The sequence below is a fragment of the Callithrix jacchus genome, chromosome 4 (genome assembly GCF_049354715.1).
Source record: "Callithrix jacchus isolate 240 chromosome 4, calJac240_pri, whole genome shotgun sequence".
Lineage (NCBI taxonomy): Eukaryota > Metazoa > Chordata > Mammalia > Primates > Cebidae > Callithrix > Callithrix jacchus.
Window position 1 is genome coordinate 10,283,991 of NC_133505.1, and position 10,880 is coordinate 10,294,870.

Sequence of the window (10,880 nt, forward strand, 5' to 3'; positions counted from 1 at the left end):
AGTGCTCCAAACTGCCCTACATCAGGACCTCTGTGGCTCTGTAGAGCTTTCCAGTGGCAAGGCTACATCTGCCTTCCATTTCCATTCCTGCCTCTAACCATCTGTGCTTCCAATTCTTCCAAAAATGGCTTCAGTCAGAAAAAATAGCTCATTCGAGGTCTGGCCTTCCGGTTTGCTTCCCCTAGCTAAAACGTGTTTCTCCCTAACGCTAGACTGCAAACTTCCTCTTCCTGACAGGACCTAGGCCTTTTGAAATGTGGACTCCAGTGCCTAGAACAGCTGTTGGCATCCAGTAAACACTTTAAATTTATTCAAAGAGTGAATGAACCAGTTTCCCTTAATGGCCACTGAATCACTGACAACAATCCACTTTTCTGTGTTAGGCTTATATGCTAACTCTCAGTATTACTAGGACCGATACTGATTTCTTCTTCCCTCCTTTCCTCCCTTCTTCCCTTCCTCCATCTCTCCACTCCCTTCCTCCCTTCCATGACATCTCCCTACTGAAACGGATTTGTAAATTTTCCCCAGAGTGAAACCCATTTCTAAAACAGTACTTTGGGTAAAGTTCTAAATTATAAAATATTCATATATCCTAGTCCTATATCAACTTTTAATTTTTTTTTTTTAACGGAGAACTGTTCTATAGCCCAGGCTGGACTGAAATGGCATGATCTCAGCCGACTACAATCTCCACCTCCCAGGTTCAAGCAATCCTCCTGCCTCAGCCTCCCAAGTTGCTGCCATTGCAGGCAACTGTCACCATGCTTGGTTATTTTTTTGATTTTTAGTAGCGATGGGATTTCACCACATTGGCCAGGCTGGTTTTGAACTCCTGACCTCAGGTGATCCACCTGCCTCAGCCTCCCACAGTGCTGGAATTACAGGCATAAGTTACATGCCTAGCCTATATCAACTTTTTAAAGAATGCAGCACTACATGGTTGATGCAAATTCATCTCATCTACATTTTTCAATTAGCAATAATCATGCCTCAGATAAACCTCACTGGCTACAATACTGCCATGGCATAAAGCTTGTCTACATTTTTTATTTTTGCTATTTATTATTTTTTTATTGCATTTTAGGTTTTGGGGTACATGTGAAGAACCTGCAAGATTGTTGCATAGGTACACAGATGGCAGTGTGATTTGCTGCCTTCCTCCCCTTCACCTATATCTGGCATTTCTCCCCATGCTATCTCTCCCCAGCTCCCCACCCACCGCTGTCCCTCCCTAGTTCCCCCCAGCAGACCCCAGTGTGTAGTGCTTCCCCCTCTGTGTGCATGTGTTCTCATTGTTCAACACCCGCCTATGAGTGAAAACATGCCGTGTTTGATTTTCTGCTCTTGTGTCAGTTTGCTGAGAATGGTGGTTTCCAGATTCATCCATGTCCCCACAAAGGACACAAACTCATCGTTCTTTATGGCTGCATAGTATTCCATGGCATATATGTGCCACATTTTCCCTGTCCAGTCTATCATCGATGGGCATTTGTGTTGGTTCCAGGTCTTTGCTATTGTAAAACAGTGCTGCAAAGAACATTCGTGTGCATGTGTCCTTATAGTAGAACGATTTATAATCCTTTGGATATATACCCAGTAATGGGATTACTGGGTCAAATGAAATTTCTATTTCTAGGTACTTAAGGAATCACCACACTGTATTCCACAATGGTTGAATTAATTTACACTCCCATCAACAGTGTAAAAGTGTTCCTATTTCTCCTCATCCTCTCCAGCATCTGTTGTCTCCAGATTTTTTAATGATCACCATTCTAACTGGTGTGAGATGGTATCTCAATGTAGTTTTGATTTGCATTTCTCTAATGACCAGTGATGATGAGTATTTTTTCATGTTTGTTGGCCTCATGTATGTCTTCTTTTGTAAAGTGTCTGTTCATGTCCTTTGCCCACTTTTGAATGGGCTTGTTTGTTTTTTTCTTGTAAATCTGTTTTAGTTCTTTGTATATTCTGAATATCAGCCCCTTGTCAGATGGGTAGAGTGCAAAATTTTTTCCCATTCTGTTGGTTGCTGATTCACTCTAATGACTGTTTCTTTTGCCGTGCAGAAGCTGTGGAGTTTGATTACGTCCCATTTGTCTATTTTGGCTTTTGTTGACAATGCTTTTGGTGTTTTGGTCATAAAGTCCTTGCCTATACCTGTGTCTTGAATGGTTTTGCCTAGGTTTTCTTCTAGGGCTTTTATGGTGTTAGGTCTTATGTTTAAGTCTTTAATCCATCTGAAGTAAATTTTAGTGTAAGGTTTCAGGAGGGAGTCCAGTTTCTGCTTTCTGCACATGGCTAGCCAGTTTTCCCAACACCATTTATTAAACAGGGAATCCTTTTCCCATTGCTTGTTTTTGTCAGGTTTGTCAAAGATCAAATGATTGTAGATGTGTGGTGTTGCCTCTGAGGACTCTGTTCTGTTCCATTGGTCTATATGTCTGTTTTGGTACCAGTACCATGCTGTTTCGATTACTGTAGCCTTGTAGTATAGTTTAAAGTCCAGTAATGTGATGCCTCCTGCTTTGTTTTTTTTTTTGTTTTTTTTTTTTTGCTTAGAATTGACTTGGCTATGCAGGCTCTTTTTTGGTTCCATATGAAGTTTAAGGTGGTTGTTTTCAGTTCTGTGAAGAGGGTCATTGGTAGCTTGATGGGGATAGCGTTGAATCTGTAAATTACTTTGGGCAGTATGGCCATTTTCACGATATTGATTCTCCCTAACCATGAATATGGAATGTTTCTCCATCTGTTTGTGTCCTCTCTTATTTCCTTGAGCAGTGGTTTATAGTCCTCCTTGAAGAGGTTCTTTACATCCTTTGTTAGTTGTATTCCCAGGTATTTTATTCTCTTTGTAGCAATTGTGAATGGCAGTTCGTTCTTGATTTGGCTCTCTTTAAGTCTGTTATTGGTGTATAGGAATGCTTGTGATTTTTGCACATTGATTTTGTATCCTGAGACTTCGCTGAAGTTGCTTATCAGTTTCAGGAGATTTGGGGCTGAGACGATGGGGTCTTCTAGATATACTACCATGTCGTCTGCAAAAAAAGACAATTTGACTTCCTCCTTTCCTATTTGAATACGCTTTATTTCTTTTTCTTGCCTGATTGCTCTGGCTAGAATTTCCAATACTATAATGAATAGGAGTGGTGAGAGAGGGCATCCTTGTCTAGTGCCAGATTTCAAAGGGAATGCTTTCAGTTTTTGCTCATTCAGTATGATATTGGCTGTGGGTTTGTCATAAATAGCTTTTATTATTTTGAGATATGTTCCATAAAGACCTAGTTTATTGAGGGTTTTTAGCATAAAGGGCTGTTGTATTTTGTTGAAGGCCTTCTCTGCATCAATTGAGATAATTATGTGGTTTTCGTCTTTGGTTCTGTTTATGTGGTGAATTACGTTTATAGACTTGCGTATGGTGAACCAGCCTTGCATCCCCAGGATGAAGCCTACTTGATCGTGATGGATAAGCTTCTTGATGTTCTGTTGCAATCAGTTTGCCAGTATTTTACTGAAGATTTTTGCATCTATGTTCATCATGGATATTGGCCTGAAGTTTTCTTTTCTTGCTGATTCTCTGCCAGGTTTTGATATCAGAATGATGTTGGTCTCATAAAATGATTTGGGAAGGATTCCCTCTTTATGGATTGTTTGGAATAGTTTCAGAAGGAGTGGTATCAGCTCCTCTTTGAATGTCTGGTAGAATTTGGCTGTGAATCCGTCCGAACCTGGGCTTTTTTTTGGGTGGTAGGCTCTTAATTGCTGCCTCAACTTCACACCTTGTTATTGAAGGTTTTGGCTATTCAGCGTGTTGGCTTCTTCCTGTTTGGAGGCTTCTTCCTTCTTCTTCGGCTTGGGAGGATGCAAGTGTCCAGGAATTTATCTATTTCCTCCAGGTTTACTAGTTTATGTGCATAGAGATGTTTGTAATAATCTCTGATGATGGTTTGTATTTCTGTGGAATCTGTGGTAATATCCCCTTTATCGTTTTTTTATTGCATCTATTTGATTATTCTTTTATTTTTTATTAATCTGGCTTGTGGTCTATTTTGTTGATCTTTTCAAAAAACCAGCTCCTGGATTTATTGATTTTGTGAAGGGTTTTTCGTGTCTCTATCTCCTTCAGGTCTAATCTGATCTTAGTTATTTCTTGTCTTCTGCTGGGTTTTGAGTTTTTTTGGTCTTGCTTCTCTAGCTCTTTCAAGTTTGACGATAGGGTGTTGATTTTAGATCTTTCCTTGCTTCTCATGTGGGCATTTATTGCTATTTTCCTCTAGACACTGCTTTAAATGTGTCCCAGAGATTCTGGTATGTTGTGTCTTCGTTCTCGTTGGTTTCACAGAACATCTTTATTTCTGCCTTCATTTCATTGTTTATCCAGTCAACATTCAAGAGCCAGTTGTTCAGTTTCCATGAAGCTGTGCGGTTCTGAGTTCATTTCTGAATTCTGAGTTCTAACTTGATTGCACTGTGGTCTGAGAAACTGTTATGATTTCCATTGTTTTGCATTTGCTGAGGAGTGATTTACTTCCAATTACGTGGTCAATTTTAGAGTAGATGTGATGTGGTGCTGAGAAGAATGTATATTCTGTGGTTTTGAGGTGGAGAGTTCTGCAAATGTCTATTAGGTTTGCTTGATCCTGGTCTGAGTTCAAGTCTTGGATGTCCTTGCTAATTTTCTGTCTCACTGATCTGTCTAATATTGACAATGGGGTGTTAAAGTCTCCCACTATTATTGTGTGGGAGTCTAAGTTTCTTTGTAAGTCATTAAGAACTTGCTTTATGTATTGCTCCTGTATTGGGTGCATATATATTTAGGACAGTTAGCTCTTCTTGTTGCATTGATCCTTTTACCACTATGTAATGTCCTTCTCTGTCTCTTTTGATCTTTGTTGATTTAAAGTCTATTTTATCTGAGATGAGAATTGCAACTCCTGCTTTTTTTTTGCTCTCCATTTGCTTGGTAACTCTTCCTCCATCCCTTTATTTTGAGCCTTTGTGTATCCTTGCATGTGAGATGGGTTTCCTGGATATGGCACACTGATGGGTTTTGGATTTTTATCCAATTTGTCAGTCTGTGTCTTTTGATTGGGGCATTTAGCCCATTTATTTAGGGTTAATATTGTTATGTGTGAATTTGATACTGCCATTTTGATGCTAGCTGGCTGTTTTGCCCATTAGTTTATGCAGTTTCTTCATTGTGTTGATGCTCTTTACCATTTGGTATGTTTTTGGAGTGGCTGATACTGGTTGTTCCTTTCTATGTTTAGTGCCTCTTTTAGGAGCTCTTGTAAAGCAGGCCTAATGGAGATGAAATCTCTGAGTACTTGCTTGTCTGTAAAGGATTTTATTTTTCCTTCACTTATGAAGCTTAGTTTGGTTGGATATTAAATTCTTGGTTGAAAGTTCTTTTCTTTTTTTTGAGACAGAGTTTCGCTCTTGTTACCCAGGCTGGAGTGCAATGGCGCGATCTTGGCTCACCGCAACCTCCGCCTCCTGGGTTCAGGTAATTCCCCTGCCTCAGCCTCCTGAGTAGCTGGGATTACAGGCACACGCCACCATGCCCAGCTAATTTTTGGTATCTTTAGTAGAGATGGGGTTTCACCATGTTGACCAGGATGGTCTCGATATCTTGACCTCGTGATCCACCTGCCTTGGCCTCCCAAAGTGCTGGGATTACAGGCTTGAGCCACTGCACCCGGCCTGAAAGTTCTTTTCTTTAAGGATGTTGAATATTGGCCCCCACTCTCTTCTGGCTTGTAGGGTTTCTGCTGAGACATCTGCTGTGTCTGATGGGCTTCCCTTTGTGACTGACCTGACCTTTCTCTCTGGCTGCCCTTAGCATTTTCTCCTACATTTCAACCCTGGTGAATCTGACGATTATGTACCTTGGGGTTGCTCTTCTTGAGGAATATCTTTGTGGTGTTCTCTGTATTTCCTGGACTTGAATATTGGCCTATCTTGCTAGGTTGGGGAAGTTTTTCTGGATAATATCCTAAAGGGTATTTTCCAGCTTGGATTCATTCTCTCCGTCACATTCAGGTACACCTATCAAACATAGATTAGGTCTTTTCACATAGTCCCATATTTCTTGGAGATTTTGTTCATTCCTTTTTACCCTTTTTTCTCTAATCTTACCTTCTCATTTTATTTCATTGCGTTGATCTCCAATCTCTGATATCCTTTCTTCTGCTTGGTCAATTCAGCTGTTGAAACTTGTGTATGCTTCGTGAAGTTCTCGCGTTGTGTTTTTCAGCTCCATCAATTCACTTATATTCCTCTCTAAGTTGTTTATTCTCATTAGCATTTCATCAAATCTTTTTTCACCATTCTTAGTTTCTTTGCATTGGGTTAGAACATGTTCTTTTAGCTGACAGAAGTTTCTTATTACCCACCTTCTGAAGCCTGATTCTGTCAGTTCATCACACTAATTCTCCATCCAGCCTTGTTCCCTTGTTGGTGAGGAGTTGTGATCCCTTGTAGGAGGAGAGGCATTCTGGTTTTGGGTGTTTTCATCCTTTTTGCGCTGGTTTCTTCCCATCTTTGTGTATTTATCCACCTGTCATCTTTGTAGTTGTTGACTTTCAGATTGGGTCTCTCAGTGGACGTCCAGTTTGTTGATGATGAAATTATTTCTTTCTGTTTGTTAGTTTTCCTTCTACCAGTCAGACCCCTCTGCTGCAGGACTGCTGAGGTCCACTCCAGGCCCTGCTTGCCTGGGGATCACCTGCAGCGGCTGCAGAACAGTAAAGGTTGCTGCCAGTTTCTTCTTCTGCTATCTTTGTCCCTGAAGGATACCCGCCTGATGGCAGTCTGAGCTCTCCTTTATGAGGTGACTATTTGGATATACAGGGGTCAGGGAGCTGCTTGAGGAGACAGTCTGTCCTTTATAGGAGCTCAAGTGCTGAGCTGTGAGCTCTGTTGTTCATTTAGAGCTGCTGGGCAGGTATGTTTAAATCTGCTGCAGCAGAACTCATAAACCCCCTTTTTTTCCCTCAGGTGCTCTGTCCCAGGGAGTTAGGGCTTTATTTATGAGTTTCTGTTGTGCCGCTGCCTTTTTTTCATGGCTGCCCTGCCCAGCGAGGAGGCAACCTAGTTACTGTCTGCCTGCAGAGGCTTTGCTGAGCTGCTGTGGGCTCTGCCCAGCTGCCCTGTGAACTTCCCTGCAGTCCTGTTTATATGGGTATAGTTAGAACTGCCTTGGCAATGGTGGCCCACCTCTATAGTGATGGACCCTCTCTGTATTGGCAGGCTGCCTTGGCAACGGCAGGCTGCCTCAGCAATGGGAGACTACCTCTGTAGTGGTGGAGTGCCTCGGTAATGGCGGATGCCACTCCCCCACAGAGCTGGACCGTCCTGGGTTCAGCTGTGCTTGCTGTGAAACTCTCAATCCAGAGTGTTTCCGATTGCTGTTTTTTTGTGGGGGTGGGACCAGCCTCACCTGGCTCCCTGCCTCAGACCCCCCCATTTTTTTTTTTAGTTGAACAGTCGACTGTCTCCCAGGTGTTCCAGTTGCCTGTTGAAAAGGCACTGGGATCTGTGTGATTTTCCGTGTGGCAACCCACTGCGCCTGAGCTGGGTGTAACAGCTGCGCTGAGATTCATGGTGCTTTTTGCCTGGGAATCTCCTGGCCTGGCTCCCTGTTTCAGTCCCCTTTTGTATCAGTTGAATGAGCAACTCTGTCTTCCCAGAGCTCCAATCGCCAGCTAAAATGGCTCCTGGACCTGTGTATTTTGTACAGAGAACTGCTGTGCTGGTGACCCATGGGGCTCCTCTGCCTGGGAATCTCCTGGTCTGTGGGCAATAAAAATCCATCTGGAAATGCAGCATCCACTCACCCTCCACGCTTTTGCTTGGAGCTGCAATCCTGAGCTGCTCCTAATCGGCCATCTTGGATCTGTCCCTTATTTATTTATTTATTTGAGATGGAGTCTCACTCTGTCCCCTAGGCTGGATTGCAGTGGTATAATCTTGGCTCACTGCAACCTCCACTTTCTAGGTTCAAGCAATTCTCCTGCCTCAGCCTCCTGAGTAGCTGGGATTACAGGTGCACACCACCAGGCCCGGCTAATTTTTGCACTTTGAGTAGAGACAGTATTTCACCATGATGGCCAGGCTCGTTTCGAACTTCTGACCTCAACTGATCCACCCACCTTGGCCTCCCAAAGTGCTAGGATTCCGAGTGTGAATCACTGCACCTGGCCTCGTCTGCATTTTTAAATTGCTTTTGTAGATGGGCAGTTCTTGTTTTATTTGCTACTTTTTTCGCCCCCATCAGTAGCCTTTCTGAAGGAAGGAATGTGTCTTTGTACTGTTTGGTTCAGCTTTTGTCACTGGCTTTTATCACGATAGGCTTGGCTACCTGCTGATCAAATATGCAGATCCCTGGGTAGGACAGCAGCTATGTTGGATGACAGAAATCAGGCTCCCAATTGTTGGGTAAACAGGACTCGACATGGAACTAAAGATGATGAAATGCAAAAGTGTAGAAAAACAAAGCAAAGCAAAATATATATAAGATGAGGAAGATGAGGACACCTCATGGGAAAAAGCCTTTGAGCTGACACTGTGTGTGGCCGTTGAGTATTAAAAAAATGTTTTTAAACCTCGGACTACTCATCTGCAAAATAATCTTTCATTCAAATATTTATGAAATGCTTATTTAAGAGGCATTATTCCAGGAACTGAGGGCACAATAATGAACAATACAAAGCCCCATCCCTCTCCTCACTGAGCTTACATTCTAGAAGGGGAGAAAGAGAATACATACATAATATGAGGTAGTGATGTCCGCGGTGGCTCACGCCTGTAATCCTAGCACTTTGAGAGGCTGAAGCAGGCAGATCGCCAGAGGTCGGGAGTTCAAGACCAGCCTGACCAACATGGAGAAACCTTGTACAAAATTAGCTGGGCATGGGTGGCGGTGTATACGTGTAATCCCAGTTACACAGGAGGCTGAAGCAGGAGAACTGCTTGAATCCGGGAGACGGAGGTTGCAGTGAGCTGAAATCTCGCCATTGCACTCCAGCCTGGGCAACAAGAGCAAAACTCATCTCAAAAACAAGCAAACAAACAAAAAACCAAAATAGAATACTCATATAAAGCACTTAAAATAGTACCTGGCATTCCAATAGCCTAAAAGTAGAAAGAGCCCAAATGTTCATCCACTGCTGAATGACTAAACATGGTGTGTCCACACAATGGAGTATTATTCAGGCATAAGAAGGAATGAAGGAGCGATACATGCTATAACCTGGATGAACCCTGAATGTTTTGCTAAGTGAAAGAAGTTACACACAAAAGGCCACAAGCTGCATGATTCCATTTATAGGAAACATCCAGAACAGGTGAATCCACAGGGACCAAAAAAGCAGACGGCCGGGACTGCAAGGTGTCAGGGAGAGGGATTAACTGCTTGAGGGGCAGATGCAAGGTTCTCTTTTGGAGTGACAGAAATGTCTTCTGGAGCCAGACAGAAGTGATGGTTGTACAACACTGCGGATGCTATCAAACGTTACTAACGGTAAACTTTGTTATGAGAATTATACCACATAAGAATATATATATTTTCATAGCAAAATGAACAAAACTACCTCTCAAACAGGAAATCACCTAAGTAAATTATTAAATACATTTTTAGGCCAGGCACAGTGGCTCATGCCTGTAATCCCAGCTCTTCTTGGAGGCTGAAGAGGGTGGATCACTTGAGATCAGGAGTTCAAGACCAACCTGCCTAAGATGGTGAAACCCCATCTCTACCAAAAATACAAAAATTAGCCAGAAATGGTGGTGGGCACCTGTAATCCCACCTACTTGGGAGGCTGAGGCATGAGAATTGCCTGAACCTGGGAGGCAGAGGTTGCAACGAGCCAAGATTACTCCATTCCACTCCAGCCTGGGCAGCAGAGCATGACTCCATCTCAAAAAAAAAATTTTTTTTTTTTTAATAAAATAATCTGGAATGCCATGCAGCCTTTGAAGAGCATGAACATGACCCATAAGTACTAACATGGACAAATGTCTGATACACTTAGTGATAATAAGCTTCATATCAACATATATGGTATGACTTATGTTAAAACACACATGCTCACCTATAATCCCAGTGATTTTGGAGGCTGAGATGGGAAGATTGCTTGAGGACAGGAGTTTGAGGCCAGCCTGGGCAACATTACAAAACCTCGTCTCCACAAAAATGGAAAGAAGTAGCCAGGGTTGGTGGTGCGTGCCGATTAGTCCCACCTACTCAAGAGGAGGCCAAGACGGGAGGATCACTGGAACCCAGGAGTGTGAGGCTGCAGTGACTGATGATAGGTGCCACTGTCCTCAAACCTGGGCAAGAGTGAGATTCCACCTCTAAAACAAAAACAAAAATATAAAATAGGTTGGGCGCGGTGGCCCACGCCTGTAATCCCAGCACTTTGAGAGGCCAAGGTGGGTGGATTACCTGAGGTCTTGAGTTCGAGACCAGCCTGGCCAACATGGTGAAACCCCATCTCTACTAAAAATACAAAAGTTAGCCAGGTGTGGTGGCAGGCACCTGTAATCCCAGCTACTTGGGAGGCTAAAGCAGGAGAATCATTGAATTGGGGAGGCAGAGGTTGCAGTGAGCTTACATTGTGCCACTGCACTCCAGCCTGGGTGACAGAGCAAGGCTCTGTCTCAAAAGAATGAAAATAAAATATACATGTTCATGCACAGATATGTGTCTAGAAAATGACTGGAAGGATAATACAAGAAAACTGAGAAGGGTGGTCATCTCTGGGGCAGGTAATGGTTCCCCTCTTTTTTTTTAAACTTCATACCATTCTGTATTAATTTTGTGTGTGCACAATATATAGCACTTTGGGGTTTTTAAAGGGTAAGTTCAGAGTTAATAG

General features: G+C 42.7%; 1 pseudogene; it reads right to left on the reverse strand.

The window, feature by feature from the left end:
* Positions 1–905: 905 nt before the first annotated feature.
* Positions 906–1,037, reverse strand: LOC118153216 (U4 spliceosomal RNA; annotated as a pseudogene).
* Positions 1,038–10,880: the final 9,843 nt, after the last annotated feature.